Consider the following 14,712-nt stretch of genomic DNA (forward strand, 5'->3'; position numbering starts at 1 on the left):
CCACGAGCCCCGGTCTGGGCCGACCCCACCCGGCCGGTCCTCCTCCGCGGCTGCTCACGCAGACTTCTCTCGGCTTCCTGCAAGACCCGCTCTCAGCTGTCATCGAATCGCCTGCAAGGAGTTCTTGAACTTCTGCACTTTAATTGGACGATGGCATTTTCGCCCTCACAAATACTGAGGCTTGGAGGCCCCGACGCATCCCTGAGGAAGAAGACTCCTGAAGAGTCGCGACCCGGGAACCGCTCCGGCCGTTTGCCCTCCGGTGAGCGCGCTCCCCGGGTGCGGACTACGCAGTCCCCTGGCGAAGTTTAGGAAACTGAACATTCAGCCCAGAAACAAGCAAAAATTAAAATCATACTTTGAAGAAACAGATAAGCAAGAAGACAGAGACTGCTAACATCCTTCCAGATTGTCCTGGCATACTGTATATACATTTACAGACTCTCACCAAATATCAGCTCCTTACACCTCTCTCCCAAAGTTCTATTCTTCCATGGCGGGGGCGCGGGGGGATGTGAAATAGAAGAGTCAGAAGTTTTGGAAGAAAAATTTCACTTTAATATAACTTTAAACCTTAATATTTCTGCTTGAGCAAGGGTAATACTGGACTGAATATAAACATTCATCTTCATCTTTAAATTTTGTCAGAAAAAAAATTCTTTAAAATTCTTGAATGAAAACTAATTTAATTCAATAAACCAGAACACTTCTCAGTTGGCGCTCACATCCCTCAGGTATAAAAACAAACATTTATAAATTACTTTAAAAAGAAAAGATTAACCTGTAAGAAATGAAAATTAAACAAAAATTCTCTAATATTTAGAATTAGAGCTGAGCTTCCCCATGTCACCAAAAACCAAACGCAGACAACAGTCTGGATAAAAATAAGTAAATATGAAACTTTTTAAAGTTTAATTTATTTTCTGATTTTTATTTCTCTTCTGAAAAGTAATTTACTAACAAAAAGCTTTCTATTATTTCTTCAGATAAATGGATAGAAATATTGACAGAACTTTAACCCTAGTGTAAAACTAAATCCAAAATATCAAACTTGTGGAAATGCAAAAATAATTTTATACCTTATTTTCTAAAACTAGGGTGACCAATATACCTGGTTTAGCTGGGACAACCCCAGTTTACATCTTTTACCCAGCAAAATTATTAATAGGTCCCCTTTCATTCTCAAAAGTGTTCTCAAAAGTGTTCAGACAATACATTTTATGGCCATGATAACTTTAATCAAGCCAAGAGAGTTTTTCAATCACTGGCTTTAAAAAAAAGTAACAAATTTAAATTCACAAACATTTAAAAATAGACATCAAAGTTCAACAATTCATTCATTTAGCATAGTAACAAACTGAATGAGAATCAGGCCTCCAATAACATTTGTCACTTGACTGTTGCGTAATTCAGGTTAATCTTATAAAGATCAATTACAATTTCAGTGCAGCAAGGAACGGGGCCCCAATTTCACTGCAGAATGAACATTATCAAGAGAAAAAGGAGCCAGGTTTGTTGGTAAATATGGTACTGTGCATTCCCTAAGCATCACAACATGATAGAAGAAAGTATCCTAGAAGTGTGCTTGTGGGAAAATATCCCCATCCTTCAGAAACTCTCAGCATGTGATACCCAAACAACAGCATTGATATCCTCTCAGAACTTGCTAGAAATGCAAGTTCCCAGGCTCCATGCCAGACCTGCTGAATCAGAAACTCTGAAAGTGGGGCCAAGCAATCTGTGTTTTAACAAGCCCTCCAGGGATTCTGATAAACGTGTGGACCTAGATTGTCTATATACAATAAGTAAGCTGACTTAGATCATCTATATATGATAATTAAGAGCTAAGCAGTGCTGTTTTGGGGACTCGAAACAACCTACATGAGAATTTCTTTGGGGGCCATTAAACATAATATATTTACATGTGTTTTCACTGGAGAATATATGTAGCCTGGAAAACTAACAGCCCTGCTGCCATAGTAGCTGTGAAAACCAGTGGCCTCGCAAAAAAGGAGGCACAAAAAAGCTTTTGGAGTGCCTCATAACGCCCTATCCCCAAGGAGTTTTCACTATGTGACTGGCCTGGCAGCTTAATGGAGAAGCTCCATTCTCAGGGCTTGTCTTTAATTGACCTGACTCAGTGCTTATTTGGTGCAGTTGGCCCTATCCACAGAGCATTTGGTGAAAGCAATCGGCAACAATTACTTAACAGGGCAACTGCCTAAGGTGGTGATACCAGGTGGAGCTAGCAAGAGACTCACCAATTAAAAGGAAAGAATGGGGGAACTTTGGAAAGACCTGACATATTTCTTGGAATCCAAAAGGACACACATGTGTACAACTATGCACATGTCCAGGAAAGACTTAAGAAGGCCATAATTTCTCACTTCTGGCTGACCTTGAGGCTTTGAGCAAGCAAGAAATGAAGGCTCAGGCAGAGTTGTAAATTGCCTGCCCGAACACTGAAGACATGCCTCAACATACACACACAGCCCCTTCATAAAGACATATTGAGGGCTTCCCTGGTGGCGCAGTGGTTAAGAATCTGCCTGCTAATGAGGGGACATGGGTTCGAGCCCTGGTCCGGGAAGATCCCACATGCCACAGAGCAACTAAGCCCGTGTGCCACAACTACTGAGCCCGTGTGCCTAGAGCCGGTGCTCCACAACAAGAGAAGCCACCGCAATGAGAAGTCCATGCACCACAACGAAGAGTAGCCCCCGCTCACCACAACTAGAGAAAGCCCATGCGCAGCAACAAAGACCCAATGCAGCCAAAAATAAACAAATAAATTTTTTTTTTTAAAAAAAGAAGACATTCGTCCCAGCATTTGAGACTATCTTTGTATAATAGTTAGCCAATATACACAAAGAATATCAATAAAAAGACAGGAATTAAGCTAACCAAGCAAGGACTTCAGTGGCTACAAATGACATAGAATAAAGGCTTTATAGAATTATCCCAAGAGAGACACTAAACAAACAAAAGGCCCTCTTCTCTTTCCCTGGGGTAGAGGGAAACTTGATTTCCAGAATTGCCACATTATGTAATTTAAAATGTCCAGTTTCAAACAAAAAGTTTAAGCATAAAGAAACAGGAAAGGACAGAGGCTAAAAGGTAGTCAATAGAATGTCTGTGAGAAAACACAAGTGTTATACTTACTAGACAAAGACTTTAAATCAGTTATCATAAACATGTTCAAAGAACCAAAGGAAACCACGTATCAAAAGCTAAAGGAGGGCTTCCCTGGTGGCGCAGTGGTTGAGAATCTGCCTGCCAATGCAGGGAACACGGGTTCGAGCCCTGGTCTGGGAAGATCCCACATGCCACAGAGCAACTGGGCCCATAAGCCACAATTACTGAGCCTGCACGTCTGGAGCCTGTGCTCCGCAGAGAACAAGAGAGGCAGCGACAGTGAGAGGCCCGCACACCACGATGAAGAGCGGCCCCCACTTGCCACAACTAGAGAAAGCCCTCACACAGAAACGAAGACCCAAAACAGGCATAAATAAATAAATTAATGTTTAAAAAAAAGCTAAAGGAAAGTATGAGAGTAACAAAAAGAGAATATCAAAAAGAGATGGGAGTTATAAAAAAAGAACCAAACATAAATCCTATATTTAAAAGGTATAATAACTGAAATGAAAAATCTGTTAGAGGGGTATAACAGCAGGATTGGGCTGGCAGAAGAAAGAATTACATTTGAAAATAGGTCAATTGATATAGCCTAGTCTGAGGAACATAAAGCAAAAAGAATAAAGAAACATGAACAGAGGCTCAGAGATCTGTGCACCATCGACTATATCAACATACACATGATGGAAGTCCCAGACGGAGAGGAGAGAGAAAGGTACAGAAAGAATATTTTTTTTTTACATCTTTATTGGAGTATAATTGCTTTACAATGGTGTCAGAAAGAATATTTGAAGAAATAATGGCTAAAAATTTCCCAGTATGATGAAAAACACTAATTTACACATCCAAGAAGTTCAATAAACTCCAACTAGCATAAACTCAAGTAGATTCACCCTAGACACAGCATCATCAGACTATCAAAGGCCAAAGATGAAAAAAAAAGCCAAAGATGGAAGGAATCTTGAAAGCACCAAGAGAGAAGCAACTCATAAAGTACAAGTGATCCTCAACAAAATTAACAGCTGTTTTCTCATCAGAAATCATGGAAAGGGACTTCCCTGGTGGCACTGTGATTAAGAATCTGCCTGCCAATGCAGGGGACACAGGTTCGAGCCCTGGTCCAGGAAGATCCCACATGCTGCAGAGCAACTAAGCCCATGTACCACAACTACTGAGCCCAAGCTCTGAAGCCTGCAAGCCACAACTACTGAAGCCTGTGTGCCTACAGCCCGTGCTCCGCAACAAGAGAAGCCACTGCAACGAGAAGCCTGCGCACCGCAATGAAGAGCAGCCCCTGCTCGCCGCAACTAGAGAAAGCCTGCACACAGCAATGAAGACCCAATGCAGCCAAAAATAAACAAATAGATAAATTTATTTTTAAAAAAAGGAAATCATGGAGGTCAGAAGAAAGTAAAATAACATAATCACAGTGCTGAAAGGAAAAGGCTGTAAACCTAGAGTTCTATATTCAGCAAAACTCTCTTTCAAAAATGAAGGAGAATAAGATATTCTCAAGTAAACAAAAACTGAGAGAATTCACTGCTAGCAGACCCATCCTATAAGAAATAATAAAGGCAATCCTTCAGGCTGAAATGAAAGGACACTAAAGAATAACTCAAATTCACACAAATAAATAAAAACTAAAGGTAAATACAAAGGTAAAAATCAGTTTGAAATGCTTTTCTTCTCTCTGATTTAAAAGATATCTGCATAAAACAATCAATATAAATCTGTGTTGATGGGCTCATAATATAAAAAGGATACAATGTGTATAATAATAATAGCACAAAGGAGTGGGGAGAAAACAGCTTAATTGGGGTGAAGTTTGTATATACCACTGAAATTAACTTGGTATTAATACAAACTAGATTGATTTAAGTTAATTAAGATGATAATTTAATTCCCAGGGCAAATACTAACTGCAGATATACACAGATATAGATATAAATATAAACATTAAAAGAAAGAAGGGAATTAAAATATCAGTAGTATACTAAAACATACATATTTACCACAAAAGAAGCAGTAACAGAGGAAGAGAGGAACAAAAAGGACATAAAATATGTGGAAAACAAAGAGCAAAATGGCAGATATAAGTCCTACCTTATCACAAGTTATATTAAATATAAATAAATGAAATGCTCCAATTAAAAGGCAGAGATTGGCAGATGGATTTTTTTTAAAAAAAGAAGAACATGACTGAACTATGTGCTGTCTACAGAAACAAAATTTAAAGGTACAAATAGGTCAATGGTAAAATGATGGACAAAAGTATACCATAGAAACAGTAAACAACAGAGGGCTACTGTGGTTATACTAATATCAGACAAAACAAACTTTGAAACGGAAAAACTATTACTACAGACAAAGAGGGACATTTTCTAAGAGGGTCAGTTAATCAGGAAGATACAATAAAGACGATGCATCCAAAAAAGAGACCCAAATTACAGGAGACAACACGGACAGCGTTTAAGTAAGAGGTGGACAGTGTAATAGTAATAGTTAAAGATGTCAATACTCTACTTTAAATAATGCATAAAACAATGAGGCAGAAGATCAAGGAAACAGAAGACTTGAATAACACTATAAACCAACTAGACTTAACATATATCCATAGAATACTCCACCCAACAATATCAGAACATACATACATACTGCTCAGTTATTTATGAAACGTTTTCCAGGATAGACTCGTAGGCCATTAAAAAGTCTCAATAAATTATAAAGGATTGAAATCATATAAAGTATGTTCTCTGACCCCAGTGTTACTAAAATAGAAATCAACAACAAAAGGAAATTACAAGTAGGTAGAAATTAAACAACACAGCCCTCAATAACCGGGGGGTCAAAAAGAACTCAAAAGGGAAGTGAGAAAACATTTTCAGAAAAATTACAGTGAAAACTCAACATACCAAAACTTTCGGAATGCAGCTAAAGCAGTGCTAAGAGGAAAATTTATGGCTGGAAACACCTATATCAAAAAAAAAAAAAGACCTAAAATTAGTAACCTAACCTTTCTCCTTAAGAGATTAGAAAAATAACAATCCTCCCACCCAAGAAAAGCACGAGAAAGGAAATAATAATGATCAGAATTGAAACAAATGAAATACAGAATAGAAAATATAGAAAGATCAATAAAACCAAAAGTCAGTTATTTGAAAACACTAACAATTTTGACAAACCTTTAACTAGATTGGCCAAGAAAAAAAGGAGAGAGAAGATTCAAATTACTAGAATTAGGAGTGAGAGAGGAGATATCACTACTGACCATGCATCAATAACAAGGATTATAAAGGAAAACTCTGAACAATTTTATCTTAACAAGCTACAAAACCTAGATGAGATTGAGAAATTCTTAGAAAGAAGCAAATGAGACAAACTCAAAAGAAGTAGAAAATCTGTATAGACCTATAATAAGAAGACAATTTTTAATTAATAACTTTAAAGCATTCCATTAAAAAAATCCTCAGGCCCAGATGTCTTCACTAATGAATTTTAACAAATATTTTAAAAATTCTTTACAAACTCTTACAGAAATTAGAAGAGGAGGAAACACTTCCAAACTCTTTCTATGAGGCCTGTATTACTCAAATACCATAAACAGACACAGACATTAGAATAAAGGAAAACTCCAAATCTATATTCCTTATGAATATACACAAAAATCCTCCCCCCAAAATACTAGCATACTGAATCTAGTAATATATGGAAAATGTTATACACCATGACCAAGAGAGATTTATCCCAGGAGTATAAATTTAGTTTAACATCTGAAAACCAATTAAGGGAACACGTCATATTCATAAGTAGCAAAACACACATGATTTGACAAAATTCAACACCCAAAACTTAACGAACTAGGAATAAAAGAGAACTTCCTCAAACTGACAAAGAACATTTTTGAAAACCCAGAGTCCACATTATATTTGATGAAAGATAGGATGTTTTACCTCTAAGATCAGGAATAAGACAAAGATGTCCCCTCTTTCCACTTACATGCGACATTGTATTGGAGGTTCCCCTTAGGGAAAGGAGAAAAGGAGAAAAAAAAAAGGCATCCAGACTGAAGAGGAAGAGGTAAAACTCTCTCTATTTGCAGGTAGTGCCATCCTTATATAAAAAAGCCTCAGGAATCAATTAAAAAAAAATTAGAATAAACCAGTTCAGCAAGGATGCAGGATGTAAGATCAATATTTTTACAAACTAGCAGTGAACAATCCAAATGTGAAATCAATAAAACTCCACTTATTATAAACTCCATTTATAATAGCACCAAAATAATAAAATACTTAGGAATATATTTAACAAAGTTCAAGACTTGTGTACTGAAAATCCAAAACATTGTTCAAAGAAATTAAAGAAAACCTAAATAAATAGAAATATACCCCACGTTCATGGATCAGAAGACTTAATATTTATAAGATGGCAATATTCCCCCCAAATGATCTTCAATTCAACATAATCCCTATCAAAATCCCAGCTAGCTTCTTTGCAGAAATTGACAAGTTGATCTAAAAATGTATATGGAAATGGAAAAAACTGAGATAGTCAAAACAATCTTGAAAAAGGAAAACAAAGTTGGAGGACTTATTCTGACTAATTTCAAAACTTACTAAAAAGCTACATAGTGAAGATACCATGGTACTGGCATAAGGATAGACATGAATTGAGAGTCCAGAAATAAACCCTTATGTTTGTGATTTATTGATTTTATTGATGCCAAAACAACTTAGCTGGGTAAAGAATAACCTGTTAAACAAATGGTCCTGGGACAACTGGGTATGTACAGGCAAAAAATGACATTGGATTCTTACTTCACACTATATACGAAAATTAACTCAAAGTGGATCACAGACTTAAAAGTAAAAGCTAATACTGTAAAATTATCAGAAGAAAACATAAGAATACGTCTCTTTGGACTTGGACTAGGGGGTGATTCCTTAGATGTGACACCACAAGTACAAGCAACAACAACCAAAAATAGATAATTTGGGCTTTACGAAAATCAAAACCTTTTGTGCTTCAAAGGGTAACATCAAGAAAGTGAAGACAACCCACAGAATGGGAGAAAACATTTCAAAATCATATATATTTAGGGCTTCCCTGGTGGTGCAGTGGTTGAGAGTCCGCCTGCCGATGCAGGGGACGCGGGTTCATGCCCCGGTTTGGGAGGATCCCACATGCCGTGGAGCGGCTGGGCCCGTGAGCCATGGCCGCTGAGCCTGCGCGTCTGTGCTCCGCAACGGGAGAGGCCACAACAGTGAGAGGCCCGGGTACCACAAAGAAAAAAAAAAATCATATATATTTAAGGAACTTTTATCCACAATACATAAAGGACATTTACAACTCAGCAATTAAAAGACAAATAACCCAAGTGAAAATGGGCAAAAGATCCAAACAGACATTTCTCCTGAGAAGATATATGAATGGCCAATAAGTATATGGAAAGATGCTCAACCTCATTAGCCATCAGGGAAATGCAAATCAAAACCACCATGAGGTACCACTTCACAGCCTCTAAGATGACCAAGACTTAAAAAGTCAGATAATAACAAGTGTTGGCAAATATGTGGTAAATTGTAACACTCGTACATTGCTGGTAGTATTGTAAAATGGAGCAGCCACTTTAACAATTTTTGAGTTTTTTTTTTTTTTTTGGTCGCACCACATGGCTTTTGGGATCTTAGTTCCCAGATCAAACCTGGGCCCACAGCAGTGAAAGTGCTAACCACTGGACAGCAAGGGAATTCCCAAAACTGTTAAACATAAAGTTACCATATGACCCATCAATTCCACTCCTAGGTATGTAATGAAGAGAATTGAAAACATATCCATGAAAAAACTTTTACAGGATTGTTCATAGCAGCACTATTCATAAGAGCCAAAAAGTAGAAACAACCCAAAGTTCATCAACTGAATGAATGGATAAATAAAATGTGGAATATTGTTTACAATAAAAAGGAATGAAGTACTGATACATGCTATGATGGATAAACCTTAATAATATGCTAAATGAAATAATCCAGTTACAAAGGGCCACACATTGTATGATTCCATTTATATAATATTTCCAGAATAGGCAAGTCCATAGAGACAAAGGTAAATATGTAGTTTCCAGGAACTGGGAGGAGGGGAGGATGGAGAGTGTTTGTTAATAGGTAAAGCGATCTTTTAGGGATGATTAAAATATTCTGGATTTAGATGGTGGTGATGGCTGCATAGTTCTGTGCATATACAAAAACCCATTGACTCGTACACTCCAAAAGGGTAATTTTTATGGTATGTGAATTTATATCTCAAAAAAAACTGTTATTTAAAAAAGCAAATAGGGTATTATTATGTTGGGGATCTTCAAAAGACTGTCCTGAAATTCAATAATTTGCTAGAAGGACCCACAGGACCCAGAGGTTGTTATACTCAAGGTTACAGTTTATTGCAGTGAAAGGATACAGAACAAAACCAGCAAAGGGAAAAGGCACATGGGACAAAGTCCCGAGGAAATCAGGCACACGTGGACTCTCTCAATGGCGTGGCGCAAGTTGCACTTAATTCCTCCAGCAACGACATGTGTGAAGTGTTGCCAACTTGGAAAGCTCACGTGAGCCTGAATGTCAAGGGTTTATACTGGAGGTCAGTCATGCAGGCATACAGCACCTGCATGACTAGCCTCAGTCACTGAAGTCTAGTCCCCTAGACCGAAAGCAAGTATACAGTTTAAATCAAACTGTTGGTATAAAATTTCCCAGAGAAAAGTACACGCAATGAACCTCAGCAATATTCTGTAATGAAGACCAGGGCTGGTATGGAATCCTCACAACCTTACGTGAACCTTTAAAGTAAGTGAGATACAGAATAGCATGATTTCTTTAACTTCAACGAACTGTGAAGGGATATAAAAGCTAAGGTACTTCATTATTCTTCAGTACTGAAAAGAAGTTGTTTGTTCTTCTACTGTAATTAGTAATCAGAATAAAAGTAATTACTATCATGTCAAACTTTTTCAAGCATTTCATATTTTTCACTCGTGCTTTCTGTAGTAAAAACCTATTGTTTCTGCTTGCTCTGAATCCCTTTTTCTTTTTGAGGAGAGGTCCATCTCTCGTCCAATGAGACTCTGATGGGTGCTATCAATTACAGTGCAATGAGGACAGGCATATGGCCCAGACCTGGTTGATCAGGGGACGTCATCCCTTTTTCCACAGGAGCTGTTCTAATTCGAGGGCAGGTGTTCCAGAGGAGACAAGAGACCTTCTGTGGGACCTGATTAGTGGACCCTAGAAAAGGTTCTCTCTCTTCCTTTTGGATCACAGACCTTAAGGATGTGTGCTTTGGGCAGACACTGGCCTCTTTCCCATTATGTAGAGAGGGCCAGACTGAAAACGAGGTCAGGAAGCAGAGAAAAACGGTCAAGGGATGGAGGCAAGGAGCCCTGGTAGCATAATCCCAGGCTCTGGATCCAGCTATGCCTAATGAGTGATATTAATGTTTTGAGGTTGTTACTTCAGTGAATTAGTGCAAATGAAGCATTTCTTCTCCAAGGAATCAAACACAATTTATTTTAAAATTAGATAGAAAAAAATGAACAAAATGAGTGTTTTAACCTACAATTTCCAGATAGAAAAAAATGAACAAAATGAGTGTTTTAACCTACACTTTCCAGATAGAAATTTTCTCACCAAGCTCTGTGTTGTCAGTTACATCCGTCCCCCTGAAAGCCATCATAATATTCTCAAAGGGTGTACAAATTGTGTCATTTGGTCAAAAATCAAGCTTGAAAATAACAGTATTTCCAATCTTTGCTTTTAGAACGATTCTCAAAACACAAATTATCTATTTTTCCTTTTGCTGGTGATGCTTTTGGTTTCATATCTGAAAGACCATTGCCTACTAAAAGGTCACAAAAATGTTTGCCTTTGGTTTTTTCTAAGAGTTTTATAGTTTTAATTCTTTCGTTGAAGTATTTGACCCATTTTGAGTTCAATTTTTTTTCTAGTATGAGGCAGGGGTACGATTTCATTCTTTTTCTTTTAAATAGCCATTTGTCTTGGTACTATTTGTTTAACTGACAATTCTTTCTCCCATTGAATTGCCTTGGCATCCTTGCCAAAAACCAATTGACTGTAAATGTGATGGCTTATTTCTGGATTCTCAGTTCTATTCCATTGATGTCTATCCTTATTCTAGTGCCACAATGCCTTGATTTGTAGTAAATCTTGAAATCAGGAAGTGTGGGTCCTGCAATTTTGTTCTTTTTCAAGATTTCATTGGCTCTTCTGGGTCCCCTGTACTTCCAAATGAACTTTAGGATCCACTTATTAATTTCTTCAAAGAATCCAGCTGGAATTTCATTAGGGAATATGTTGAAACTATAGGTAAATTCAAGGAATATTACCCTCTTAAAATATTAAGTCTTTTGATCCATGAACATGGGATATCTTTCCATTTACTTAGGTCTTTTTAAATTTCTTTCAATAATGTTTTCTAGTTTTCAGAGTATGAGGTTTGCACTCTTTGGTTACATTTATTCCTATTTTACTCTTTTTATAATATCATAATAGTTTTCTTAATTTCATTTCTGGTTTGTTCATTCCTACTGTATGGAAATAGATTTTTGTATATTCATCTTGTATTCTGCAACACTGCTGAACCCATTTGTTAGTTCTTATAGATTTTTATTAGATCCCTTCGTTTTCTATATATAAGATTATGTCATCTGTCTACAGAGACTTCTTCCTTTCTTTCCAATCTAAATGCCATTTATTTGTTACTTTGTTTGCTTGTTTACTGCCTAATTGTGCTTGCTAGAACCTCCATTACAATGTTGAATAGAAATGGAGCACTTGAATATGTTACTCAACTGTCTCCATTATGTATTATGAGGAGCCAGCTGTTAATCTTATTGGGATTTCCTTGCATGTGACAAGTCACATTCTCCTGCCGCTTTCAAGATTTTCCCTTTGTCTTTTATTTTTAGTATTTTTACTCTGATGTGTTTGTGTTTGGATCTCGTTGGATTTATTCTATTTGGAGTTGGTTAATCTTCTTGAATGTGTAGATCCCTTTTTGCTCCTCTCTCCCTCTGGGATGTGTTTAATGGCATCCCATATTTCTCATGGTGCTGTTTATTTTTCCTCATTCTTTATTCCCTCTGTTCTTTGGACTGCATAATCTCTGTTGCTCTATCTTCAAGTTTGCTGATTCTTTCTTCTGCCAGTTCGCATTTACAGTCAAGCCCCTCTAGTGAATCTTTCATGCCAATTACTATACTTTTCAACCCTAGAATTTTCATTTGATTTTTTAAATAATTTCTGTCTTTTTATTGATATTCTTTTTAAAAATAGTATTTATCTTTATTTTGGCTGCACTGGGTCTTAGTTGTGGCACTCGAGATCTTCGCTGAGGCATGCAGGATCTTTAGTTGAGGCATGCGGACTCTTATTTACTGCATGCATGCGGAATCTAGTTCCCCGACCAGGGATCGAACCCGGGCCCCCTGCATTGGGAGCATGGAATCTTACCCACTGGACCACCAGGGAAGTCCCTGATATTCTTTATTTCATGAAACATTGTCATAATCTTTTTTCATTTCTTTTTCTTTTTTCTTTTTTTTTTTTTTTTTAATTTCAGCCCCAAAGTTTATTCCTGACCACCTAATTCCTGAATCTCTGGACTGATTTGGTAATTTGCCTCAGAGCAATCTGGTTTTCATTTTGTTTTTTGCTCAAGTCTAGGATTTTAATTTTGGTGTTTGTTTGGGGACCCTGAAGATTTCCTTTACTTTCCAAAGGGCCAACACTACATTATAATTATTATTATTATTTTTTGGCCATGCTATGCAGCTTGTGGATCTTAGTTCCCTGACCAGGGATCAAACCTGGGCCCCTGGCAGTGGAAGCATGGAGTCCTAACCACTGGACCACCAGGGAATTCCCTTTTTTAACTTCTTTAAAACATGGTTTCCATTCTTTGAATATGTTTATAATGATAGGTTTGAAGTCTTTGTCTGTTAAGTACAATCCAGGCTCTCTCCTAGGCAGTTGCTATTGCCTGTTTTTTTTGTTTGTTTTTGTTTTCCTGTGTATGGGCCCCACTTCCCTGTTTCTTTGCATATAGGAACTGAGAGGAACAGCTCCTTAACAGCTCCCTAGATGTAGGACATGCTAGTGTCTTGTTACTTCTTTCAAAACCTGAGGCTGAGAGAACTTTTGGTTTCATTTAGTCTTCCATCTTCAGGATTCTGTGAAGAGAGTGGATTTTGATCATACTTCTCCTTTTTGATACTGGCTCCCTCCTTTGATTGCTTTTCTCCTGGCTAGTACAATTGGATGAGTCTGGGATTGTCTCACCTTGCAGACCCTCAAGGTGGGCCCCTGCTTTAGAAGCACCTTCTCTTCCTAAGTGTGGGCTTCCTCCAGAACCTTCCATTCTTTGCCTCTTCCTATAGCATTGCTTCCCAAATACTTTTACTCCATGGCATACAGAAAACATATTTTCCAGGATCCTGGGGTAATGAAAGAAAGCCTCTTGCAGCTGGAGGTAAACATCTTAGGGAATCTGGCCCCCCAGACCCCATCAGGGAAGTGTCTCCAGCATATCAGTTGAGCATCTCTGCTCTAGGCCAAGATAAAGTGTTAGATGTAGGAAAAAGGGACAGAGAGGCTTCTCAGTCTGATTTTGGTGTCAGCCTTGGGCCAGAAGTCCAGAATGTATCAATTAAGCCTATAAGCATCTAGGTTCATTTCCCACCCTTCAGGGACTGACCCCTGAAAACTACACCTCCTAGGTTCCTTTGCCAACTGACTTCTGGCTGGGTTTCCCCAATGGCATGCACTGTCAGGAAACAGAGGAGCAGGAGGAAAGGAGAATCTAGGCATCCCCTATCTCCCTTGACCAGAGTTTGTCACGTTTGCATCATTGGCTGCATCTCCTTGGTCAGCCCAGCTCCCTTTGTGCAGTCCTTACTGTGTTTCCAGCTCCCATTGGAGAACTCTGGCCCCTGGGTTCTGGTAATTCCACCACCTCCTAATGTCCCTTCAGCTTTTGGGCTCTCTGCTAATCTCTGGGTTGCTGTATGTTTGGGTTTTTAGCAACTCTATTATGTAACTAGTTCCTCTATCAAATTCTCTCCATTGAGTATCTGTTGTGGGCTGTTTTGCTGCCTGCACCCTCCTGACAGCTTATGTATGGCCTTCCAAATACCCCTAGCTGCTAAAAAGAAAGAACAGGCACTGACTGACCTTCTTCACTGTGCAGGGATCTTCCTCATAAATCTCATAAGCAGCAGTGGGCAGCTGGTCCAGAATTTGGGATCCTGAGTCCTGGCCAAATATCACCTCCCTACGGCTAATAAAGAGACAGAACAAAGCTTTGGGGCAGCTCCTTCCCTTGTCTGCCTGACAATTCCCTACTCATCCTTTAAGGTCTTAAATATTATCACTTCTTGAGCAGTCGTTTTTTTCTTCCAACTTCCTCAAGACTGAATCAGTTCCTCTCTCATCTGTATTTCCAAAACAAGCATACATAAATGTACTATAGCAACTTTGGGCATTATAGTCACACACAGATCTATTTCCCCTA

General features: G+C 38.2%; 1 protein-coding gene across 6 annotated transcripts in view; it reads right to left on the reverse strand.

The window, feature by feature from the left end:
• CNGA3 (cyclic nucleotide gated channel subunit alpha 3) overlaps positions 1-14,712 on the reverse strand; it is a 109,697-nt gene continuing 94,985 nt past the window's right edge. For all 6 annotated transcript variants that reach the window (XM_089922700.1, XM_089922703.1, XM_089922701.1 and 3 more), the window contains one exon: positions 1-14,712. This exon is cut by the window's right edge and continues 23,194 nt beyond it. The gene's annotated coding sequence lies outside the window, so the exon portion shown is untranslated.

This window comes from Delphinapterus leucas, chromosome 13 (genome assembly GCF_059928025.1).
Source record: "Delphinapterus leucas isolate spDelLeu-1000000601 "Yukka" chromosome 13, BTC_Dleu_Yukka2, whole genome shotgun sequence".
Classification (NCBI taxonomy): Eukaryota; Metazoa; Chordata; class Mammalia; order Artiodactyla; family Monodontidae; genus Delphinapterus; species Delphinapterus leucas.